This window comes from Leptosomus discolor, unplaced genomic scaffold (assembly GCF_034619465.1).
Source record: "Leptosomus discolor isolate bLepDis1 unplaced genomic scaffold, bLepDis1.hap2 HAP2_SCAFFOLD_40, whole genome shotgun sequence".
In the NCBI taxonomy this organism is placed as follows: domain Eukaryota; kingdom Metazoa; phylum Chordata; class Aves; order Leptosomiformes; family Leptosomidae; genus Leptosomus; species Leptosomus discolor.
This window is the reverse complement of record NW_028237745.1, coordinates 1,402,688-1,429,376: the sequence shown is the minus strand read 5'-3', so window position 1 is coordinate 1,429,376 and position 26,689 is coordinate 1,402,688.

The following is a 26,689-nucleotide window of genomic DNA, read 5'->3' as shown; positions in this document are numbered from 1 at the left end:
ACCTTGTAGGGATTTCTTCAGCCTTCAGGAATGTCCTCATTGAAATAAGTGGCAGACAGGCAAATCCTGCCTGCTACAAAATTGCCCTCAAAAGACACATTTAGGAAGTGGATCCTATCGTTACAGTGCATGAGCACAGCGATCAGGAAATTAAAAAGACAAAACTTAGCATAGATCTCGACTATCGGGTCTTCCTTACGCCCCTGCCAGAGAACACACACAGATGACTGGACCTGAATTCCGTATTTAACCCAAATTTGTGAGTGCCACATTAGGTATGGTACTGGAAAACCAAGGTAAGAGTGTACCATCATCAGGCTGCCAGCAAGTGCTTGTTGTCAGTAGGGCAAACTACTTGGCAGCTGTAATCTAGAAAATACACTCAAAAAAATGAAAAAAAAAAAAAAAAAGAGAGGAAAGAGAAAACAGTAGAAAGTCAGGGAAAGATGACGGAAGCAAAAAGAGTGAAAAAAGGGCAAAGAAAAAAAAAAAAGAATGAAGAAATAGGGCAAAGAAAAATAAAGGAAAAGCTCTGTGAAAGCTCATCATTTAGCTTGACAGAGACAAAATAACGGGCTTTGAATACAAAAAAAAGACATCAGCAATTAGCCTTATTTTCCACAACCTTAACACAGAGCACAAGTGGGTGGCTCTGCTGAGGGGAAGGCAACTGGAGGCCGAGCCTGTGGGAGCACTTGCTCGCAGGCAGCGGCACAGGAGCAGCGGAAGGGAAGTGTCTGCCAGGGGTCACCCAGCACCCCGGGACCCCCGTGGCTGGGGCACGCAGGGCAATGTCACTGCTGGACAAACCACCCAGGTCATCATGGGTCATTGTCCCTACTCCATAGGCTAAACATAGAAAAAATTAATTTCATTATGAAAACTAAGTGGTGCATGACATTGCAAATATGTAACTAAAGAAGTATTTTTAAAAAGGACTCAAAATGTCCTGAACACAAGTAGGACAGGAGTTCGGACAAGCTTTATAAATACAACCACCGCCCCAGTTCTCTGAAGTCTTTCATTATGTTGCTGTTTGCCGTCTTTTTCCCTCCATTTGAATGGTTGTTCCCCAGTCTGAATGCCAGTAGCCACTTATCAGGTAAAACAAATCAGTACATTTATCTTAAACCTGTCAGTGCTGGAAGGTACCAGCTCCCAGGCTTGTGGGAGTCGGCTCCTGGACCTACAGAAATAACCTTTGTAAAGTGAGATATGGTTTAGGATATGGTTAAGCCTTTATTTTCTACTGTGCTTTATTCTAAATACACCTAATCCCTGAAAAAAGTCAGGACCTCAAACACTAATTATTCATTTTGTAAAAATAACAAAGTGCCCAGCACTTTCCCAATGGAGTTGCTGAGGCTGGGCACAGCAGGTTTGGCTCTACTTTGAACCAAGCTTTAAGGAACCTCTCGCGGATGAAATGGCAAGCCACCGACCCTGCAGGAAACGCTCGCTCTGCCCGGGCAATGCAGCTGCTGCTTGGCAGAAACACACCGCTTCCACATCAAAACAAAACACCGACGCCACTCCAACACGGTACACGTCCCCCAGCCCAGCAGCTCCGCAGTAGGTGAGCATTAAGTGCGGAAGGGAAGGAGGTGGCACGGGAAACAAGCCTGCCCAAATGGCACAGCAGTGTGGGAGCAGGAGGGATTGGCACGCCGTGGGCAATGGGTCGGGGAAAAGGAGAAGGAGGCAGCAGAAATTCGGCCGCTACCCAGTGCTAAAGGTGACCCTTGCCGGGGCTGCGATGCAATGGCCAGTAACCGCATCACGGCACTGGTGCCCGCACTGGATACAGCGGGGCCGAAAGGGAGCAGCTGGGGTGCTGGCCCCAGGCAGGCAGGCAGGGAGGAGCAGGCAGGCAAGGGCTGCAGGGCAGCCCAGGGGAGGGCACCCCACCGGCTGGCTGCCCCCCAGGCTGGCAGTGCTCCCGGGCACAGCGAGGGGCACGGCTGGGCGCCAGCTGGTGCAGCTGCTGGGGTGCGGGGGGACAGGTCCCATCGGCCAGCCAGGCACCACTCCTGCTGTCCCCAACCCCCGGGTGAGGGGCTGGGCACGTTGCCTGCTTTGGGGCTCCTGCACCCCTGTGTCACCTCTTCAGCCATATCGAGCCCCCACCCAGTGCTTTGGGAAGAGGGAAATGACAGGGAAGAGGAGAAGCCACGCTGGCGTTCAGCAGCTCTGCTGAGCCATGCCCTCACAGGAGACCTTCGCAGGCCCAGAGGAAAGCCAATGAAGTGCTCGAGGCTTACTTGGAGCAGGCTCCCTGTGAGCTCGGGGTTGGAGGAGAGGGAGGACACAGAGCAGAGGCCAAGCCTGGGCAGCAGGGGAAGGGGTTGGAGGTGCTTACTTCTAATGTGGCTTTGGAACCCAGCCCTGGGGGTTCCAGGTGCCAGCCCAGGGGGAGCAGGCAAGGGTGGGGCGGGCAGGGAGGCAAAGGGAAGCTTACACCAAAGGCTCACCCTTTTAAAACTAAACTTAAAACAAAACCCCAACCACAAGCAGCATGCACCATGGAAACAGAACACTAGCCAACCTGCCCAAATGATTGCATGCAACTATCTGCAGAGCGGCTCACTGGTGCAGCTGAGGAAAATACTGCTCACCACAGAAGCACGCGATCTAAAGAGTCTGAAGTAGCCAGTCATAACCCTTTTGCATTGACTTTTTTTTTCAGATTGTGTGGCTTTCTTCCACAGTCACTTGAAAAAAAACAGTTGGCTGAAGACTCATGTCTTAAGCAAAACAGGCCACCTGCTATTGCAGGGCTCACTGCAGCCTTCAGCCGCTGCAGAGGCAGGAACAACAAGAAACCCAGCAGGTCACAGGCCACAGCTACACTTACTGCACTGAAACGTTAACGAGACTCCAGTCAAAATTCCGGGTCATAAAGCACAGAAGACAGCTGCTTCTTGGAATGAGAACTGCCTTTCCAGACACCAGTGGCAACGCCAAGGAGATGGGCACCGGAGAGCAGCGCCAAGCCCCCCACATGAGGTCAGTCACCCTGGGGATGGATACACTGGGACACCTGCGCTACTAAACCTGGCCCTGCTCCTAGGTGAAGGAGGCAGGACCCACCCAGCCAGAAAGCTTTGTCATCCTCTTGCTCCAAAGCAGCGGTTCTTTTTGCTCCTATGTCTGCTGCCACAACAGGAGAGAGTGCCAAGAACCCCGGGAGGCTGAGCAGAACAAACATCCGAAATCCCAAATGCAGGGAGGCAGAGACAGTGCTTTGCAGGGCTTCCCCCCAGAGCTGTTTCTCAATAGCACACTTCTCCTCCAGAACACAGAGCAGGCTGTGAAATGCATCCACCTCTCAGACAGGAGACGAGTGCTTGTCTGCAGAGCAGTACAGAGCACAGCAGCAGCACAATCCAAAACCCACTGACTTTTAGCAGGTTAAAGTAGGGGAGAAATTTTGACAGACTGAATAGTTGCATGACAGCAATGAAAACAGAGGTCCAGAACTGAGGAAGCGCTCACATACAGACCCTGAAACATTTTCCACATAGATCAGTAATACCTATATTTCTTTTTTTTTCTGAAGGCAGCATTTTAAGCATCAGGAATGAGCTTTTAATGCAGATTAGATTCCTTAGTGCAGGGTTTAATTTGATCACAGAAGAAGGAGATACAGCTGAAGGAACTTTGACTCTGTTTTTGGAAACACCACCATCTCTCAGAACTATGCAAATCCACTTAAAATCCTTTTGGGTCTATCAAAATTTGTAATGATTTTGAAAACAGATGTACTATCTCATTACACAGGTTTCAAGTGTCATCTAGTGGCTATTTTCTCTTTTATTTCAATTTAGCATTTAAAAATAACTTTCCCCCCTTTTTAAATTTTAAAAAGATTGTTATTTCTATCACTTACTGTTATTTTATTATGTGACTCTGGCTCCTGCAATGGTAAGTAGATGCCTAAGTTTAAGCATTCAGATGGACTGAATCTGAGCCATAAGACAGCTGATTTCAGGACTAAAAAATTAAAAGAGAAAAAAATCTTATCCATCTTGTCTATAGAAACAAAACAAGGCGCAAATGTCAGTTCATGATTTAGAGCTTTTTCAGTACAACTTAATCACTTCTTACAATGAGAAAATTCTGACACGTTAAAGTCCGTAATAAAGCGTATTCTAAGCATTCCTCACACCAGATAAAGCCAAAAATCCACAGTGCCGTGTCAGGAGGTTTGTGTTTTACACTAACCCAACTGGTGATCTTACACAGGCCTAAAACTTTGATACTCAGCTCAGGTTGGTGATTTATCATATCACTCTCATAATGGGAACAATTAGTTCAGGTCTTCTGTCTCCCACCTCAAATATCCTCTTATTCTCCAAGAATAAGGAACAGAGCTAACTAGACATCCAGAAAAATGGCTAAACATGCACATGCAATGCAGCGTGCCCAAACAGGCATCAGACCTGCACTGCATGCCAGGCAGACATGGCGGGAAACATGCAAAGTACATCAAATCCGGAATTCCATGTGTCACAAAGACATGTAAGACCATTTGTGCTGCAGCCTGCTAGAGATTGGTGACACGACGCGCTGTACGTAAGCCCTACATCAAATTAGAAGCCAGTTACATCCCTCAGTGAGTGTTTGATATTTGACATTTTGCTTTCCCCAGATCACCTCTGTCATGTAACTTTTCACAGGCTGTTACAGAAATTCAACTCTGCAGGCTTCTAAAATTTCCTGCTTGTTTAGGCCATGGAAGTTACACTACATATACAAGAACAAGCCCTTCTTTACACAGAAACTCACATTAGTAAATCCAAACCAGCTCAGCAGCCTCCAATTCTTATTTCAGTCTCAGAGCTGTTGATTCACAGTTAGCTTAGGCTGCTTAACACCACGAAGCTCAGAGGATGCCAGGGAAATAAAGCTGTACTGAATGCTGATATTGATTGACAGGTAGCTGAAAATGAGTCAGCAGTGTGCCCAGGCGGCCAAAAAAGCCGATGGCGTCCTGGCGTGTATTAGAAATAGTGCAGCCAGCAGGAGTAGGGAGGTGATTGTCCCTGTCTACTCGGCACTGGTGAGGCCACACCTCGAGCACTGTGTCCAGTTCTGGGCACCTCAATACAAGAAGGTCACTGGGGTGCTGAAGAGAGCGCAGAGAAGGGCAACAAAGCTGGTGAAGGGCCTAGAGAACAAGTCTTATGAAGAGCTGCTGAGGGAACTGGGGTTGTTTAGTCTTAAGCGAAGGAGGCTGAGGGGAGACCTTACTGCTCTCTACAACTGCCTGAGAGGACATTGTAGAGAGGCAGGTGCTGGTCTCTTCTCATGGGTAATTAATGACAGAACAAGAGGAAACAGGCTCAAGCTGCACCAGGGTAGGTTTAGGCTTGACATTAGGAAAAATTTGTTCACTGAAAGGGTTGCCAGACATTGGAATAGGCTGCGCAGGGAGGAGGTCGAGTCACCATCCCTCAATGTGTTTAAAGGTCATTTAGATGTGGTGCTTGGAGATATGGTTTAGGGGTGTCCTTGGTACAGTAGGGTTGATGGTTGGACTCGATGATCTCAAAGGTCTTTTCCAACCTGAATGATTCTAATGTTAGAATTTACATCCATGACATATGTGGCTGCCAGTGTGTCACAAAACCCAGACTGATTTCAGATGAAAGAAACCACGAAGCTGAAGCCTCACAAGACAAATTATTCACTACTTCGATTTAGGTTAAACAGATTTATGAGCTTTGAAACAGGACTAAGTTACTACAATTTGAGTAGCTGAGCTGTACAGCACTTCAGTCTACAGCAAAAGCCAGGTCAAGCACATTTTTGGCTTATGAAAGGCAAACGATCGGAGATTTGAATGCAGAAGATTCAGTGGATGAGATTTGTGGAATATACCCACTTTACCTCACCACTGGGACAAGAGTATTCCCTGCAGAAGCTGCAGATACTCAATTATCAAAACTGTCTGCTGAACCATATCCTCAACCATGTTCTGCTGCAAGGTCCATCCCATCAGTGCCAGACTGATGTTCACACCACAACACTCACCAGGTGTCCACATTCCAAAGACCGCCGTGACCACAGAGAGGCCTCCATGTGTGAAAACAATGTGCATGGTGTGTCCCACCACACATCTGGTCATGCACCCAGCATGTAACGGCCAGCTCTTCATGCATCTCTGACAACACAAAGGGGCACACAGCAGTAGCTGGCAAGTGACTGCAGTGGGCTATCCCACTACAGTCCCAGTTTGAGATACAGGCTTGCAGTGACATTACCCAACCTCAGTGTTCACAACTGAACACACCGTTAAAAGGCTCAGACACAGAATCAGATGCTGGTCAGACACTGGTTATCCAACTCACTCTAACATAGAGTTATGTCAACCACCATAGACGTTGGGAGAGGGCAGGTTTAGACCAGATACAAGGAAGAAGTTCTTCACCCTAAGAGTGGTGAGACACTGGCACAGGTTGCCTAAGGAATCTGTGGCTGCTCCATCCCTGGCAGTGTTCAAGGCCAGGTTGGATGGAGCCTTGAGCAGCCTGGTCTAGTGGGAGGCGTCCCTGCTATGGCAGGGGGTTGGAACTAGATGATCTTGAGGTCCCTTCCACCCAAACCAGTCTATGATTCTAACCCAAGAAAGCTGCTGCCCAGAGTCAAAAGCAAACAAGGATTTCCTGGAGCTCAACATGTACCCTGCACTCCTCAATTTCTGCATGAAGGAAATACAATACTGGATTCACGGAGGCTTAATCTAAAATGGGATTAAAGATATAAATATCAGCTTGAGTTGGAGGAAAATGAGGAAGCAGGCATCTTCCGGAACAGTGCAGTAGTACTAGATGCCACAGCTAACCACCACACTCTTCAATCTTGTTACCTACTTTAAGTCACATGTCACAACCTCAGCAAGGCCCTTTCTTCAGCTGACTACACTGATTCACAGTACGTAGACAATCTGCCCCATGTTATCAATAAACAACTTGCATCCCCTGAGCTCTATAAACTATTACCTCTGGCTTGACAGGAGTAAAATTTACCCACCTTCTTCCTACCAGGACTCCTTGATAAATGTCTACTGCTGCTCAAACCAACGCTAACTAGAGATGAAATACGTCAAGATTTTGAAGTATTCACCTAACCTCTAGCAAAGAGATTATTCCTAGTGAAGATGTTATAGTCTGGAAGAGCTACAGGCTGGAGGTACCCGCCCGAGCCTGAGGACATGGGCTCAGGAACCCCCAGGACCCAGGAGGCCACCATCTCCATGGGAAACAGAAGCACCACGGAGACCCAAGTAAATGAAAACAGAATGGCTGCTCCCAGTGCTCGTCAAGATGCTGCTTCCCCGTTTGCTTAGCACCTGCCAACACTTCAAATGTCCTTTTGAAGGGACCAAGTTTAAGAAGTGCTGTCAAGCAAGTGGGAACTGTGAGCAAACCTGCCTGTGTATCCCTACAGCTCACAGCAACCAGCTTCACTTTCATTTACCAGCTCACTCAGAGCCACTGATGCAACAAACTTCATCCCCTAGTAAAAAGCTTTTTCAGAAGCTGTACGATACCAAAGTATTCCAAACACTCGAGCAACATAACCCTTTGCCTAAGGACCTCACAGCTCTGATACACAAAGCTACACAAAACAGTAACCAGCTTCCAAATTGGAAAAGGCTCCCAAAGGTGCTAGAGATCTGAGAACTATCCCAGCTAATCACATTAGATGTTATGATCCTGGCTATAGTTCAGAATTACACAAACCGAAAATGCAATCCCCCTCCAATTTATCAGGGGCTTATCCACATGGACTCTGTCTGAAAATCAGAGGGTGATACAGGTATGGGAAGTGCTTTTCACTGTCACCTCCTGATGGATCCCAAGTCTTGCCTCCTAACTCCTAAGAGACTTTAATTCTAAGAAGTGAGGGGACAGAGGTGGCCAGGGGGGAGAAAATAACATAGAGGCATCTCACCTGAATACCTGACATGCCCATGCATCCACCAGAATTAGGACAGGTTTCTGCCACCTGCTCCACACTAGATGAAGAGAGAGAGAGGGAGATAGGGCTGAGAAAAGAATGGGTTTATCCTGAGTTTCAAAAGAAATTTTCCTCCTTCTTTCTACACAGCTTTCCCTTTGGGTGGAACAGGGTGAGCGCTGAAAGGGCTGATCTGGTGATATCCAACAGATTATGCATTTCAAAAGGAAAAACCTGACTTTCCTAGGTTAATTCAGCTTATGCTCTCAAATAAAGTCATGCAACTGAATTTCTCATTACGACAAAGTTTGGCATAAGGCATAATGTTTCCTAACATTATCCATATGAGCAGAAGCTGCTTTCACTTGGATGTTTACACAGCTTGCACAAGTTTGCAAACATGGCTGTGACAAGATAGTTGAAAAAAACCGATTGGTTATTTCCTTCCTTAGGTGTGCTCCTGGGCCCTTTCAGCCCACTCTGAACTACTGGGGACCAGCCTCTTTGCCTTGCCAAGCTCTTCCAAGCCAGCATCTGGGACCTGCTCCCAGAAGTGAGGAACTGTTCTGCAGAGGAAAGAGGTGGTTGGCAGTGCACATGCTTGCCTGTAGAGTGGGCACAGCAGAGTCACAGCATTGCTGTACGTACTGCTACTGCTACGCAACAACTGCTGGGAGAGAACAGCAAGAGCTCCCAGTTACCCGTGTGGGAACACAGGAACCATGAAACAAGGACCTGCACAGTGGCCATGAACTTACTGAGACCAGGAAGATGCCTGTGCACACACACCTGAAGCTTGGCAAGACAGGTCCTGAAGGTGTGTACGTCAAATTCCAACATACCAAATCTGTTCATTTTAATGTCCTCCCCAGCCTAAAATAGCTCTGTAATCTTGCTGCAGTACCTGATACTTATTTAGTACCACATATACAATACATCACTGTTCAATGAAAAGCTTCTGGGCATTATAAACAGATAACTGTCCACCAGAATAAGGCCGATTTTAATTCCACTTAGCCAGTTCTCTTTAATTCTCCAAGCGTTCTCAAAAAGGCCTCCATCGCAAGCAGCTGTAGATCATCAGCATAATCCATAGTCCAACACATTTTGCACGGAAAAAATGTTAACCTAGAGCATGAAATATTTACTGCAAATGAAAGTTAATCATCTGATGATACCAGAACACCTGAATGTAGTGATATTGCTTGTTTCCCTGAGCATCATTTCTTAATAGTGCATTAAACGGGTAAGAAAAGACACTGTTCTTTTATTTTCAGCTGTGATTCACCCAAGTTTCATCACTCCTCAGAAATATTCACGAAACTAGAAAAAGAAATTAAGCAAAACATTAAAGCAAAGTCTTCAATAAGGAGGAGAGAAGCGTACATCCAGCTTCTTGTGGCTAGAGAGAGGGCAGTCAGAGCAAGGCGAGTGAATACGACCATCAGAAAAGCAAGAGCTGAGCAGTCCAGGAACTGCAAAGCAGAGCAAAAAGGGAAGGCAGGGGGTCGGAGGTAGAAAGAGAGACAAGGAGACCCAGAAAAGACAACTTGAAATACAAATGTCAACTAGTCTTCAAAAGCCTTTGTGACTTCTCAAGTGTTTGTTCAAAAGAAGGTGTCTTCGTGATATGTCTTGCAGCAATCAACCTCTCCAGCAAACACCTCCTGAAGGCTGCCGCGGCAGCTCTTCTCAGCCAAGCACAACGCTGCTGTCCAGTATCACCTTCACATATCATAATTTTGATCTGAGTGTGCTGTACATGCTGTTGTTACAGGCAGCTGGTAACATGCTTGTAAGTGAGAAGAGGTGAGAAAATATCTTCTGTTTGCATATATTCTTCTTAACTGTTACTCATCTCACCTCTTAGCCCTTACCGAAGAGCCACACAAATTTAGTGTCTGACCACCCAAGCTGCAGGAATGATTCAGCTAAGAAACAAAACAAGAAAACAGAGGATGTTGAAAGAGTTCTTTGTATGAAAAGGAGGAAATCCTACTGCATTTTAAATCTCACGTGTAAGCAGCATACATGGCCTTCGCTTCGGCTCTGCTGAACGTTGCATCTCACAACAGGTCTTTGCCAAATGGAGGGGTACGGCTGTGCATAACCGAGGTCACTGCTCTTTGCCCAGGGCCTGCACAGGGGGATGTTTACCATCCTTCACACCAGAACAGCTGACAATGAAGAGGCACCAATACAGAGGGAGCTCAGGGAAAAAGAAAGATAAAGAAAGGCCCTTTCGGTGTTTTTCATCTATCAAGATACTTGAACTATTTATAAGGTAGGTAGAAGATATAATCTCACAGAGAGAACGTCTTAAGACCAGAGGAGATTCCAGGACTGAGTCAACAATTGTATGGTTTCAAATAAAAGTCATTATGAACTCCGCAGTTTGGTGTCTAACTCTGAAGCTTCAAGGACTTGCAAGGTATTTTTTGGGTTTCAAATAAGAGAACCATCGGATGGTTACTTTAATTAAAGTCAAGAATTTTAAAATCAAGAATTTAAATGAACATAATTTGAAGAGCTGAATCTTTAAATCAGTCATTAGATAGCATGAACTCGTGAAAAGAGGAGCTGTTAATAGCAACACCTCTTTGAAGGCTATTTTTATAAATTCTTGTGTATGAAAAGGAATTTTATTACAAATAGCTGATAATCCACGCCCCCCCAGCACTCTTACGCTAGGCCTCAGCACACTTAATGTCTCTATCAACTAATCCGACTGCTAACACCATTACTAAATGAGCCTTTTACTACAATGTAGGTACATCCCAGATGTTCTCTCGCTGGTTTTGAAATCTGAGATAACAAGCGATAAAACAGAGTTATGTTTATGATCCACAAGACAATGTTGAGCAAATCAGTTCCGTTACTGTATTTCATTAACATATCTGCTATGGGGGGATTTAAAAGGGAAAGCACAACCAAGACAAGTAAGTAGGCATGAAATTCTAAGATTGAGAGAGGGCTGCTTTTCATTAATCTCAATGTCATTTAAAAGAAAATGACTAATTGTAAACTATTTCCAGTGTCATGCCTCTGCTGGTGCATATCAACTCTCTTCACACCAGTGCAAAATACTTCCCACCTGCATGGTAGAACAGTTTTCAAGCTCCATACTGGGAAAAGAATTACAGAGATGTAGTGCAATAACGGTGATTTTGGCCTCAAATATCAGGCAATTCATTTCTATCTCAATATTCTTTTGTTAGTTCACTGAATGGAATATATAGTGGACTTAGTAGACTTTGAGCACAGAACATATGCAAAGACACGGTTTCTATGAGGTAATGTACATACAAAGGGGGAGATGGAAGGGAATCAAGCTTGCCCACCAATCCTGTCAATGTTATTTCAAATAATTGAGAGCAAGCAAATTTCAGAGCAGTGAAGCAATTCAGAAAACACAGCAACAATGAAATCCACAATGAAGCATCTTTATGTAAAATGAAAATGGTAATGTTTCTATTTGCTTTATTTCAAAAAAGCATAAAAAGTGTTTGTTTTCATTTAGCAACTATTTCTGCTTCTTCAGCTCTAATTACTAGCTTGCAGTTACTACTTTATCCAGTGAAGTATGTCTGACCTCTAGTGACCGCAATATGCAGATTGAGTGGGATTAACGCCGTACCTTCACCCCTCCCCACCTTTTGACCAACGAAATATTTGATTCCTGATGATTCCTGCTTGCAAGATAAGGTGGGACAGACAAAAATCATGTAAGAAGGTTGGATTCATACCATAAAGAGAAGTTGATCATTGGAGTTTATTAAAGGGGTTCTCACCAAGAACAAACTCAAGCCACTCCAATTTGGATTTCTTTGGTATCGTGGAAGCCACACGGTTTGCTAGAGGAAAGCAAACAAACAAAAAACCCTGCATCTTACAGGGCTGCATGGAATGCTGAAGACAGGCAAACTGCTCTAGGTAAGACAGAGACAGTAAATGACAACAACAACAACCACCCAAACAAAAAGCTAACCAAACAAATAACCCCAAACATACACACACACGAAACCCATAAATAAACCCCACCAACCTGCAAGTGGGATTTGCTCTTTCTTAGGATCTGAAAGGAAACACAGAAATTTAAACACCAAAAAAGGAGATCGGAGGAACTAGATTTTCAAAGGGAGTGTGTGTTCAATCTGAGGTTGAATCAACTGGGGAAAAGGAATCCCTCTCTTCACAAATTGTAACTATGTATTGCAAAAGCGAACATTTGGCACCCCGAAGTTATAGGTTAGGGCCAAGAACGTTAAAGCACTGTTGGATGAGTCATTTCTTCAGGTGCCCTGCAGATGACTGAGGAAATGGGTCCCCAACGCTGATCCTCTTAACGATCCTCCTCAGGCCTTGGAATACACTTGGAAGGCTGAAAAGCCCCCCTGGGAATGGAAAGAGAATCACCTCCACCACGCTGTCAGGTTAGACAGCTTTCTAGCTCGCTGTATGGTAGTTGGGGAAGCAGCCTTTCACACCTCCAAATTATATTCTACGTTCATCTCAGGCACACAGACATGGAAAGTTACACGGTATGATTATTCCATTAGCATGTTGCAAATTCTTGGAATCCAGTGGTTTCTGCTTTCCTTCAGAGCAAAAGATGACAAAACTCCTAAGTGCAGAGGAATGTTTAAAAACCTAAGTCACATGCATGGGGACAAAAACCCACAAAGTTGAAAAAGCCTCCTTGTCCAGCTTCATTAAAAAGAGGGACACATCAGTAAGCAACCACTGCTCTTGGATGCCTGTGTTATGTGGGGTTTTTTTCAGTGGCTGGAATTGGCCCTGTGCAAGCAGGGACTCTCATAGAGAGTCTGCCTTCTCAACAACCCTCTCCAGTCCCATTTTGTCTCAAAATGGGAGGTACTGCATTTAAATTAAGGAAAGAAAGATACTCTAGGTATGACCACAAGTCCACAAAGACGTATTTAAAAACAGACTTACAAGAGTGCTAGAACAAAGCTGGTTTTTAAAGGTAAAAAACAATCCTAGTTGCTCTTGCTGTTTCATCTTAAGAACACAACATTAAAACTATAGCATGGTACCAAGTTTTACACACAGATTACATAAACTTGCTATGAATGTATAGATTTGCAGTGCTCTCTGATAATTTTCATCCAAGTGTGCCTTCAGCTACATTTTCAGTCTTTTCCTTCCTCTTCAGGGACATAAGTTTGGGTCAAGAAAATTCTAGTCCTGGTTTGCAAAGACTCACCTTAATCCAGAATTGCATTTTTGGGAGCTAACTCAGAAGGGGTTTTGAACGTATCAACAGGTCTTAAGTATCTAAGAGAGAAAAAGCAAAACTACAGCTGAAGAAAATTTCCAAACGTAAAATGGTTTGGGTTGGAAGGACCTTAAAGATCATCTAGTTCCAACCCCACTGCCATGGGCAGGGGCACCTTCCACTAGACCAGGCTGCTCAAAGTCCCATCCAACCTAGTCTTGAACACTGCCAGGGAGGGCACTCACAACTTCTCTGGGCCACAACATGATAGAAGCAGAAAGGCTGATACACCTGACCCTTACTTCAAAGATAGACACTCTTATTGTGTATTAAGTTTAAAACCAGGACTAGCACTATGCTCACCATGAACACTGAAGCTGTAATGTTTGAATGCTTCCAAGAGTAATGTAAAATCTTCACAGGTCAAGCCATAGTTCAGGGCCAAATCTCTATGGGATTCTTGGCTGATGAAAACAATTATGAAAAAGAAATATCATCAGCCTTGGGCACCGCCATTTTACCCAGCACATACTTTGCACCAGGAAACGGTCACATTTAATGGCAACTAAGGATTCATTATTACATCTCAGTAATAAAAATGGATGTCAGAGAAACACATGGAGCAACAGCGGGACCACCTCATCGTCTAAATACCTTGATAAAGTGACCACATGCTTAGTACAGACACTGGCAAACACATGGTTATGAAACTGAAGCATCATTTACGCTGTCTTTAAATGACAGGAAGACTATTTACTCCCGAGCATCTCAGGGTGAGTGGACCCTCTGAGTACGCAGGGAAAACCGTAGGGAGTTTGTGGAAATTCTGCCTGGGCAGAATCATCTCAACCCGCGGGGTTTGACCCTTTTCTACCCATTCTCCTCCCCACCCCACCACAGTGGGAGGGGTGAGTGAGTGGCCACGTGGTGCCTGCCACCAGCCGGGGCCAAAACACGACGGTCCTTTTTGGTGCCCAACATGGGGCACGAGGGGTTGAGATAACGGCAGATGTGGCCAGAGCGCATTGAAAGGTCTGTCACACCCCTCTGTGACATCAGTTAAATCACCGCTGGTCACGCTGGTTCGTCTGCTCCCGCAGCGGTGCTGTGTCAACTCGTACAGGCACTGTGTGCTCCCTGCGCTGATGGTTGGGACCTCTGGGAGGGGGATCAGGACTAGCATCTTGCTGCACCGGCTGATATCGAATTAGGATCTGATTGCATCACTGGCCACGAGGTTAAGCTGGTATTTGTATGTGGCATTGCTGTCATGCCCATCCCCCAGGCATCTTCTCATGGCATTTGTTACTCATCGCACCCGCACCCAGCCCACAGGAGGGACAAAGGAGGACACTTTCTCCCACTCTTCCACCGCTCCTTCCACATTCAGGCTCATTATAGCAGCTTTTGAGAATTCCAAATATCCCTGGGATGCCCAAGCCAGCATGTTCTTCTTGCTCTATCTCCTGAATGTGTCCCAGGTTATTATTCATGGTTAAACAAACTTTTGCTAAGAACACCACCCAGAGATCTGCCCTGAGGCTGGATAATTATGAGTGGCAGGGTGTGTGGGAGAGTACGGGCAAGTGCCTGGGACAGTGGTTACCCTCAGTGTTTTGGAATTTCACCCCTGAACAAATACAGAATCCTGAAAAACTAGTAAAACACTTGGAAAAGGTATGCTGTCACTCTGGCAATTCCAGAGAGACACAAATCACTGCAATATGCTGGGGCCTGGCCCATGCCTACTGAGCCCTTCTCAGCACTGCTCAGTGCCCTCAAGGGGAAGAGAAGGTCTCTGGACCTTCTAAGTAATTTTCACAAGGAGTGATTCTGATGAGGATTAGAGGGGCCCTGCCTCCAGCCAGGGGGAGGAAAGAGACAACCGGGTTTACTGGACTGCGTGGGTCCGATGGCCTGGCACGTCAGACCTGCAGGACTCTAAGGCTCCAGTAGACGCTGGTGCACACTGTACCCTAATGCCATCAAGCTATAGAGGGGCAGAACCCATTTGTCTTTCTGGAGTGACAGGGGCATCCCAACAGCTAACTGTACTGGAAGATGACCTGAGTCTAACTGGGAATGAGTGGCCTAAACACCCCATTGTAACTGGCCCAGAGGCTCCGCACATCCTTGGCAGAGACTACCTCAGGAGGGGGTATTTCAAGGACCCAAGAGAGTACCCATGGGCCTTTGGTATAGCTGCCTTGGAGACGGAGGAAGTTGAATAGTTGTCCACCTTGCCTGGTCTCTCGGAGGACCCTTCTGTGGTGGAGCTGCTGAAGGTTGAAGAATAAAGGGTGCCAATCGCTACCACTTCGGTACATCGGCGGCAATATCGCACCGACCGAGACTCTCTGATTTCCACCCATGAGCTGATTCATCAACTGGAGAGTCAAGGGGTGATCAGCACAACTCGCTCACCCTTTAACAGCCCCACGTGGCCAGTGTGAAAATCTAATGGAGAGTGGAGACTAACAGTAGACTATCGTGGCCTGAATGAAGTCATGCCACCACTGAGTACTGCCGTGCCAGCCATGTTAGAACTTCCAATACCAACTGGAGTCAAAGGCAGCCAAGGGTACGCCACAACTGGTATCGCTCATGCATTTTTCTCAATCCCTTTGGCAGCAGAGTGCAGGGCACCATCTGCTTTCACTTGGAGGGGTGTCCAGTACACCTGGAATCAACTGCCCCGGGGTGGAAACACAGTCCCACCATTTGCCATGGAATGATTCAGACTACACTGCAACAGGTGAAGCTCCAGAACACCTGCAATACATTGATGATATCATCATGATGGCCAAACCATCTGGTTCCTGACATCTGGATACCAGCATCTGCACAAAGCACCTCTGACCAGTGCAACTGGTGCAGCAGCTGCCCCTGGGACTCAGCTGGAAGCACAACTGGTAGCAGACGCTGTGCTGGGCCATCTCTGTGGCTCACCAGCCCACACAAGGCATGAAATTAAGCGTCGCTGCAGCGAGTCTCTGACTGACCCCTTCCTGCTGTGTAGGCTACAGCACATCCACACATGGATCTGAACCTCAGCTTCCAAAGTCGGACGGTTACCAGAGGGAAACACACTGACCGGGTGCTGCTTTCTCCGAAGCTATCGGGATTTCCTTTGGAACTTGGGAGGTTTTTTGGGAATAGCTCCCTATTCTAGCTTTCTACTTCCTTCTTTGACAACATTAACAGAAAGTAAGAAGGTAAATGTCGCACGAATAAAATACTGAAAATGCATTCTTACTCTGTAAAGTCAGCAAAGCTGGACTACTCACCCCTGGGATGCCAGCTAGGAATCAGCCTGGGATCCAGCCGAGGAGTTGCAAAAGCCCTCCCGGTGGCCACATCTGCAACCAAACACCCACAAGAAGTTACCGTCACGTGTTCTGACCCACGTGGCCATAACTGAACAGCAGAACATAGAAAGGGTTCACGTCAAGACACGGCACAGGCGAGTGGGGCTGCGTTCTCACCCCCGCAGAGGCGCCTGGCTGACTTTGGGCTTTGAGCTGGCAGCTCCCAAAAGTTTAAGGACAAGGCCATGACGCACCCGCGCGACCTCTCTGCAGCTCAGCCCTGGAACCCAGTCGGGAAGCTGGACAGCCCTCGCCTGCAACCGTGTCCATGAATGACCACAACACAGAGCAGCTCCTGTGAAACATTTCAATGTGCTGCTTCAGGTCTGAATGCCAGCGAACGCAGCTCAGAGACAGGACTGCTCCAGAGCGCTCCTCTCGCCTTCTGCTCAGGTGTCTCTTGCAGATATTTACCAGCTGCCTGCAGTGGCATGGAGCTGTCAGCTCCCTGGAACTCCCAAGGCTCATAGTCAGGATCCAGCTGAGAAGCTCGATAAGCCAGGCCAAGGCCATCACCTGCAATCCAGCAGAGCTCAGAGAAGTTTGCACACACACAGAGGAAGCCCACCCCTGGAACTGGAGGAAAAAGCAACAACAGACTGTGACAGGCAGCAGCAGCTCTACCCCTGCCTGTTCCTGCAGGCTGGGGACCTGCAGTTCTTCCGAGGGGAGCAGGACTGCAGGACTAGAGCAGAAATGCTCCTGTTTTCCTGAGCAGACTTCTCCTGAGCGTGCCCCTCTGCGGTGGCCCCGAGGATGACAGCCGGGATCCAGCCAGGGAGTGGCAGAGCCACGGCCCTGGGCACGGCTGCAGCCAGCCTGGGGAGAAACGCTGCCGTGGGCTGTTATCTGGCTCCCGCGGTGCCACGTGCTCACCTGCCCTGGCACACAGCGGGGGCAGGCTGCCCTGGGGCAGGGCAGTGTGGCACGGGGCCGGGTGTCCCCACAGAGACTTAGTGCTGGGTTTCTTACCCTGCACAGCCGCTCCCACCAGAAAATCCCCCCAAAGCAGCCACGGCCCCTCTACAGCTCCCCGCAGGGTGTCTGACCCCTCTGCCCGCACCGCGGTGCCTGCCTGGCTTGCCAGGCCCGGCCCAGCTGCTCTCCCAGACCCAGCCTTAGCCTTGGCCCCGCTGCCACCCCACTGAGGTGCACTGGATGCCACACTGCACTCCTCAGGGCTGGGTGCTGGCCCTCTGCCTGCCTACCTGCTCCCTGTGCTCGTCTTGGAGCAGCCTGCAGGCTTGCAGGACCACCAGGAGGAGGAGAAGGAGGCTGGTAAGGACCCGGGCCCCATACGCTCACACTATGCTGCTACCGGCTGCTGCTGCTGCTGCAGCCGCTGACGGAGTGTTGCCCACAGCTGGCGTGGCACAGCACAGCAGGGCGGGGCTCTGTCACCTCAGAGACCTGCCAGGCCCCACGCTCCACCAAGCCCTTCCAGTGTACCCCCGGTGCCATTGAGTTACCGAGTCTGCACACTCTTGTGTTTCCTCGTTCTCCGTGCGTGGGGAAGAAGCCGAAGTGGAGAAGGGTGGATGGACCTGTTTTGGGAGGTGTCATGTCTCTAGTAGCTCACCTGTCGTGCCTCTAGGATAGAACTCTTGCGTGAATATATTTTAAAACATCTTTCTCTGTCTTTGAGATAAGAGGGAGAGTTACATACCCTGTTTGCTTTCTGGGTTAAGAAATGAAGGAAAACAAGGCCTATCTTCTCAAGTGTGGCTTCAGGAACCCACTGGTGAAAGAGCCTGAAAGGCTGGAGCAGATGGTGAGCCTCCGAGGACAGTGATCTGTCTAACTGCAGTGCACTTCAAAGTTAATGGCTGAAATATGTGGCTGAAATATTTTGTGCTTTTCCTAGGGAGCCAAATGCAGAATGTCTGACCTCACAGGCACGCTGGTTCTTCAGATGCCCGCAGGCTATACCCAGGCGGGTCCGGAAGAGCAGTCCAGGGTCACTTCTGCTGTCCCCTCCATGTGGGCACCAGATACGTCAGTGTGCTCAGAGGTGCAGGTCCCACCCTGTCCAGCGACCGGTAGTTGTTATCACCTGATACAAAACAGTACGTAAGCGCGTGGACTGAGCACCGGTTTGGTGTCAGGAAGGGCTGTTGAGGCCTCTTCCATTCGGTACCAAAGCCCGTTACCGGCCTGCAAGTACAGACCAGGCTGTACGAGGGGGCTCCATCTGACGCCTTCGAGTTCAGCTGATGACAAAACCATGACACAGCGCAGCTCTTTCACCTGCAGCCGCTTCACATTTTATCTGCAGAAGGTCCTTGGCAGATCCTCGCCTGCCCAGGTCCACCTCCAGGCAGCAGCTCCAAAAGGCCCGAAACTCAGCGCACAGTTGCTTGTGGTTCTGCAGCTCCGGTGTCCCATTGGTCGCTATTAGATCCATCGCCTAGAGAGACAAGAAACACGAGACTCCACCTGTTTCTTTCTTACCCAGAACTGCTCACAGAAAGCCCATTTTTTAAGGTCCAGCCTCCAGTGCCAGTTTCCTCCCTGGCAGAGGATTAGAGATGATTTTTCTATACCTACAAAAAAAACCCTGATGCAGCCAAAGCTACTCCAACATCAACGTGATCTTGCCTTGACAGCTGATTGCAGTGGCTAACCTAGTTAGTAGGAACTCCATCAGCAAAAGCACATTTGGCTTCTCTGTGCATTGACACCAGCTTTACCAGCTATTTTAAAGAGTGAACTTGGTCCACCTGTATTATTTCAAAGGATTCTGACATAAAATGCATCCCTGCAGTGCTCACTGCTCCCTAAAGTACAGCTTCCTTAAAACAAAGGCAGTCCAGATTTTTGCTCTGTTCTAGATAAAAATGGTAACTAGAGGAAAAAAAAAAAAAAAAAAAAAGTAGATCCATCAGCTTATTCCTTGGCTAAACAGAAATATTTGGAGCCTCATTTTCAACACAGACATGTTAGCTGCGTGCACAAATATATTATGAAGAAAACACATAACTGGGCAGACAGGAGCCACCCGCAACTATGTCTTTCAGCAGTCTCCAAATTCCAGATCAGCAAGTCTTCCTGACAGACCTCATGCCAAGGAATTAGAATGTAATTTTGCAAAACATCGGGTGAGCATTATCCAGGGCGGTTCACTTGGAACCATGGTCTCACATGTGGAGAAGCTGGACAGATGAGTTCATTCTGCTTCTGCAAGACGTTCTTTAGAAACGCAAGACAAACATTTTGAACTGTTTGAACCTAAACTTGCAGAATATGTCTCAAATATACAGCAATAATAATAGAAATAGGTCTAGGAGTCTTCCATAAAAATATCTGCCATGACAAGAAGAGCTCTGCACTACTGGCATTTAAAGAGACAGTGGCCGAAGGGACTTTGCTCTTATCCTCTTAAACACAGAGGAAAATTTCCAGGCCTAAAAAGGCAAATGAACCATCCTAGAGGAAAAACAATAAAAGAAAGTTTCTCTACTCTTCCCACAAGAGAAGTGTCACAAAATCAGCCTTGTCCCAGCCACCTGCAGCTGCCCTCAGGCACCGGGCACAGTGGTGAGCCGGAGGGCCTGTCCTCACTGCGGTTAAATTGTGCTGTCCCAGGGACGTCCCTTCTCCTGCGGTAAAGGAACACAACACCCATGTCAGCCTTGGGAATTTTATTCTGGCTCCATTCACCCGGCTGTGAAACAGGAGTGCCGGGACAAAGGGAGCTCTTTCAGCTGCTCCTTTCTTCACAGAATGCCTATCAGCAGAGTCATCTGTAGCTGGGTACTGCACCTTTTAAATAGTTCTACGACCACAGAAAAATGTCTAGGAGAAGCTCAAGTACCTTCTTGTCACGTCTCTTTTGCTTTCCTGTGATCCAGCTGGCAGAGAAAAGCAAGTACAGTCCAAAGGAAATGAGTGTTTGCAGTAGCTGCAAAGGGGCAATAAGCTCATGGATTTCTTTACCGTACCCAGAAACAAGAAGGGATTTGGCATACAGGCGCAGCTGCAGTCTGTGAAAATGAGACCCTCAAGTTATCCAGGGCACCCAGATACATGACAGAACAACATACAGATGATTTAGCAGCCTGAAACTGTAGAAGATCCACAGCATTTGGAAAATTGATACAGTTTTGAGGAACACTGATGCACTGTGGTTAATAAATGAAAAAGCAAACAGAAATGCCTAGGATTTGGTTTGTTGGGTTTTCTTAAAACTGAAACTCGGGAGGTCCAACCAGCATTTCAAAGGATATTTATCACACCAATACTTGTCCCTCAGGCCCCAGGCATACGCCTGCTGGAAGGAAATCCCAGTGAGAGAAAACAAACAGCGTCACAGAAATATCCAGGACACTCTTGGCTGGAAAATGATTCATTCCTGGGAGTTCTGCATCGGCTGGGAAGAACCTGAGCACCAGGGGATGCGTTTGCTCTACACGTGGAAAACAACAAACACATCGACATTCAGACTGGTGTTAACTCTACCATCAATGATCCTTTAATGCCTTATAGTATATTTTGGTATTTCAATTCAGGTCAGTAATGGAAGCTGCTGCGTTCCTTGCACTATTAAAACAAGAAATCACAAAAATGTGAAAGAGCATCCTTTGGTTTCCAGGCTTTGCAGAACTCCCTGGATGGGGTCTAAATGTGACTACTAAACCCAACACCTACTGTGTGCCATCAGCCAAAAACCTGACCTGCAAACACAGGTCTTGCTTATCAGCTCTCCTGTCTGGATGCAGCTGAGAGCTCTCGCTGCACTCTGTGATTCCACACACAAGAGCAGAAGGATCCTGTCCCTGTTGGGGATGATTCACCTTCATAAAGCCAGCTGGGAGCTGGGGAACTTCAGGCGGTCCATCACAAGCTGTTCACTGTTCCTAGCTCAGGGACAACAGCCTCTGCCCAAGACTCCAAGAAGTGAACACAGATGGGACCAACTCCAGAGGTCTGATTTTAACCTCCTGCAGTTTTCCTCAGACACCTGAAGACGCCTTGAAGCTCCAAGTGCTCAAGCTGATTCCAACTCCCGCAGCAGATGAGGCATGTATGGAGAAAAAGAGCATCTCAAGTAATCTGGGCAAGGGCAGGAATCACTGAATGTGAATTTGATCAGGGGTAAGAAATCCAGTTCCCTTCCTCACAGTTGACCTGAGGCTTCTTGAGGAGCCTCAACAGTTGAGGTTAAGGAAACTGGGAATTTTCAGCCTCCAAATCAGGGACACAGGCCTACTGCTACCCTGCCAGCTGCGGTGCACTCAGCTTACTCAGCATCAGGCTGAACCCAGACCTGTTTGCTTCTTCTGAGCTAAAATCCAAACCAAAAATCTCACCCTGAAACAGGCAGGTCAGATCCAAACCCAAACGCCGAATCCAAATCTGTTTCCTTCTGAGCTAAAAGCCGAACCAAAAAGCTCACTCAGAAACAGGCAGGTCAGATCCAAACCCAAACGCCGAACCCAAACCTGTTTGTTTCTTCTGAGATAAAAGCCAAACCCAAATGCCAAAAACAAACGCCAAAAAAACCCGCGAAACACAAACGCCAAACCCCAATGCCAAACCCCAACACATTTGCTTCTTCTGACCCCAACGCCAAACCCCAACACGCTTGCTTCTTCTGACCCCAACGCCAAACCCCAGTGCCAAACCCCAACGCCAAACCCCAACACGCTTGCTTCTTCTGACCCCAACGCCAAACCCCAATGCCAAACCCCAAAGCCAAACCCCAACGCGTTTGCATCTTCCGACCCCAACGCCAAACACCAACGCATTTGTTTCTTCTGATTGCAATGCCAAACCCCAACGCCAAACCCCAACGCGATTGATTCTTCTAACCCCAACGCCAAACCCCAATGTGTTTGCTTCTTTTGACCCCAACATCAAACACCAACGCCAAACCCCAATGCGTTTGCTTCTTCTGACCCCAACGCCATAGCCCAACGCCAAACCACAACGCCAAACCCAAACGCCAAACCCCAACACCAAATCCCAACGCGTTTGAGTCTTGTGACCCCAAAGTCAAACCACAACAGGTTTGCTTCTTCTGAATCAAACGCCAAACCCCAACGCCAAACCCCAACGCCAAACCCCAATGCGTTTGCTTCTTCTGACCCAAACGCCAAACCCCAACGACAAACCCTAACGCGTATGCGTCTTCTGACCCCAACGTCAAACCCCAACGCCAAACCCCAAAGCGTTTGCGTCTTCTGACCCCAACGCCAAACCCCAACGCGTTTGAGTCTTCTGACCCCAATGCCAAACCCCAACGCCAAAACGCAACGGCAAACCCCAACGCCAAACCCTAACGCATTTGCGTCTTCTGACCCAAACGCCAAACCCCAACGCCAATCCCCAACGCGATTGCGTCTTCTGACCTCAACGCAAAATCAAAACGCGTTTGAGTCTTCTGACCCCAACACCAAACCCCAGCGCCAAACCCCAGCGCCAAACCCCAAGGCCAAACACCAATGCGTTTGCGTCTTCTGACCCTAACGCCAAACCCCAATGCCAAACCCCAAAGCGTTTGCGTCTCTGACCCCAACGCCAAACCGCAACGCATTTGTGTCTTCTGACCCCAACGCCAAACCGTAGCGCCAAAACCCAACGCCAAACCCCAAGGCCAAAACCCAATGCGTATGCGTCTTCTGAACCCAACACCAAACTCCAACGCGTTTGCGTCTTGTGACCCCAACGCAAAACCAAATCGCGTTTTCGTCTTCTGTCGCCACCGCCAAACCCCATCGCCAAACACCAAAGCGTTTGCGTATTCTGAACCCAACGCCATACCCCAACGACAAACCCCAACGCGTTTGCGTTTTATGACCGCAACGCCAAACCCCAACGCGTTTGCGTCTTCTGACCCCAACGCCAAAATTTAACGCCAAATCCCAAGGGCAAAACCCAACGCGTTTGGTCTTCAGACCCAACGCCGAACCCCGAGGCCAAACCCAAAACGTTTGCGTCTTCTGACCCCAACGCCAAAACCCAACGCCAAACCCCAAGGCGTTTGCGTCTTCTGACCCCAACGCCATACCCCAACGCGTTTGCGTCTTCTCACCACAACGCCAAACCACAATACCAAACCCCAACGCCAAACCCCAATGCGTTTGCGTCTTCTCACCCCAACGCCAAACCCCAACGCCAAACCCCAACGTGTTTGCTTCTTCTGACCCCAACGCCAAACCCCAAAGCCAAACCCCAAGACCAAAACCCAACGCGTTTTCGTCTTCTGACCCAACGCCAAACCCCAACGCCAAACCCCAATGCGTTTGTGTCTTCTGACCCCAACGCCAAACCCCAACGCGTTTGAGTCTTCTGACCCCAACGCCAAAACACAAGGCCAAACCCCAACGCATTTGCGTATTCTGACCCCAATGCCAAACCGCAACGCAAAACCCCAATGCCAATCCTCAACGCCAAAACCCAATGCGTTTGTGTCTTCTGACCCCAACGCCAAAACCCAACGCGTTTGAGTCTTCTGACCCCAACGTCAAACCCCAACGCGTTTACGTCTTCTGACACCAACACCAAACACCAACGCGTTTGCATCTTCTGACCTCAACGCCAAACTGCAACGCGTTTGCATCTTCTGACCCCAACGCCAAACCCAAACGCTAAAACCCAAACCGTTTGCGTATTCTGAAGCCAATGCGAAACTGCAACGCAAAACCCCAATGCCAATCCTTAACGCCAATATCCAAAGCGTTTGCGTATACTGACCCCACCGCTAAACCACAAGGCCAAGTCCCAACGCCAAACCCCAACGCATTTGCGTCTTCTGACCCCAATGCCATACCCCAGTGTCTAATGCCAACGCGAAACCCCAACGGCAAACCCCAACGCGTTTGAGTCTTCTGACCCCAACGCCATACCCCAATGTCCAATGCCAACGCTAAACCCCAACGCGTTTGCGTCCCGGGATCCCAACGCCAAACCCCAAAGCCAACCCCCAACGCATTTGCTTCTTCTGATCACAACACCAAACCCCAACGCGTTTGCGTCTTCTGACCCCAACGCCAAACCCTAGCGCCAAAACCCAACGCAAACCCCAAGGCCAAAACCAACGCGTTTGCGTCTTCTGAGCCCAACGCCAAACACCAACGCCAAATCCCAACGCGTTTGCGTCTTCTCAACCCAACGCCAAATCGCAAACGTTTGCGTCTTCTGACCCCAATGGAAAACCCCAACGCGTTTGCGTCTTCTGACCCCAACGCCAAACCCCAACGCCAAACCCCAACGCGTTTGCATCTTCTGACCCTAACGGCAAACCCCATCGCCAAACCCCAAGGCGTTTGCGTCTTCTGACACCATCGCCAAACCGCAACGCGTTTGCGTCTTCTGACCCCAATGACAAACCCTAGCGCCAAACCCCAACACCAAACCTCAAGGCCAAACCCCAACGCGTTTGTGTCTTCTGACCCCAACGCCAAACACCAACGCCAAATCCCAACGCGTTTGCGTGTTCTGACCTCAACGCCAAACCCCAACGCGTTTGCGTCTACTGACCCCAATGCCAAACCCCAAGGCCAAACCCCAAACGTTTGCGTCTTCTGACGCCAACGCCAAACCCCAACGCAAAACCCCAACGCGTTTGCGTCTTCTGACCCAAACACCAAAACCCAACGCCAAACCCCAACGCGTTTGCGTATTCTGACCCCAACGCCAAACCCCAACACCAAACCCCAACGCCAAACACCAATATGTTTGCGTCTTCTCACCACAACGCCAAACCCCAACGCCAAACCCCAACGTGTTTTCATCTTCTGACCCCAACGGCAAACCCCAACGCCAAACCCCAATGCGTTTGCGTCTTCTGACCCCAACGCCAAACTCAAACGCGGTTGCGTCTTCTGACCCCAGCACCAAACACCAACGCCAAACCCCAACGCGTTTGCGTCTTCCGACCCAAACGGCAAACTTCAAAGCCAACCCCCAACGCATTTGCTTCTTCTGATCACAACGCCAAACCCCAACGCGTTTGCGTCTTCTGACCCCAACGCCAATCCCCAACGCCAAACCCCAAAGCGTTTGCGTCTTCTGACCACAACGCCAAACACCAATGCCAAACCCCAACGCTAAAACCCAACGCGTTTGTGTCTTCTTAACCGAACGCCAAACCCCAGCGCCAAACCGCAACGGCAAACCCGACCGCCAAACCGCAATGCATTTGCGTCTTCTGACCCCAACGCCAAATCCCAACGCCAAACCCCAACGCGTTTGCGTCTTCCGACCCCAACGCCAAACCCCAACGGCATACCCGAACGCCAAACCCAAACGCCAAATCCCAAAGCGTTTGTGTCTCCTGACCCAAATGCCAAACCACAACACCAAACCCCAACGCCAAACCCCAAGGCATTTGCGTGTTCTGACCCCAACGCCAAACCCCAACGCGTTTGCGTCTTCTGACCCAAACGCCAAAGACCAACGCCAAACCCCAACACATTAGCGTCTTCTGATGCCAACGCAATACTGCAACGCCAAACCCCAACGCCAAACCACTATGCGTTTGCGCCTTCTGACCCCAACGCCAAACCCCAACGCCAATTCCCAAAGCGTTTGCGTATTCTGAACCCAATGCCAATCTACAATGCTAAACCCCAACGCCAAACCGCAACGCCAAACATCAACACATTTTCATCTTCTGACCCCAATGCAAAACCCCAATGCCAAACCCCAACGCCAAATGCCAACGCCAAACCCCAACGGCAAAAACCAATGCGTTTCCGTCTTCTGACATTAACGGAAAACCCCAAAGAGTTTGCGTCTTGTGACCCCAACGCCAAACCGCAACGCAAATTCCAATGTCAGAAACCATAGAGTTTGCGTCTTCAGACCCCAACGCCAAACCCCAACGCCAAACCCCAACGCATTTGCGTCTTCTGACCCCAAGGCCAAACACCAACGCCAAACCCCAACGCGTTTGCGTCTTCTCACCCCAACGCCAAACCCCAACGCCAAACCCCAACGCAATTGCATCTTCTGACCCCAACGCCAAACCCCAATGCTAAACCTCAGCGCAGAACCCCAAGGCCAAACCCCAACGCCAAACCCAAATGCGTTTGCGTCTTCTTACCCCAACGCGAAGACCCAACGCCAAATCCCAAAGCGTTTGCGTCTCCTGACCCAAACGCCAAACCACAAC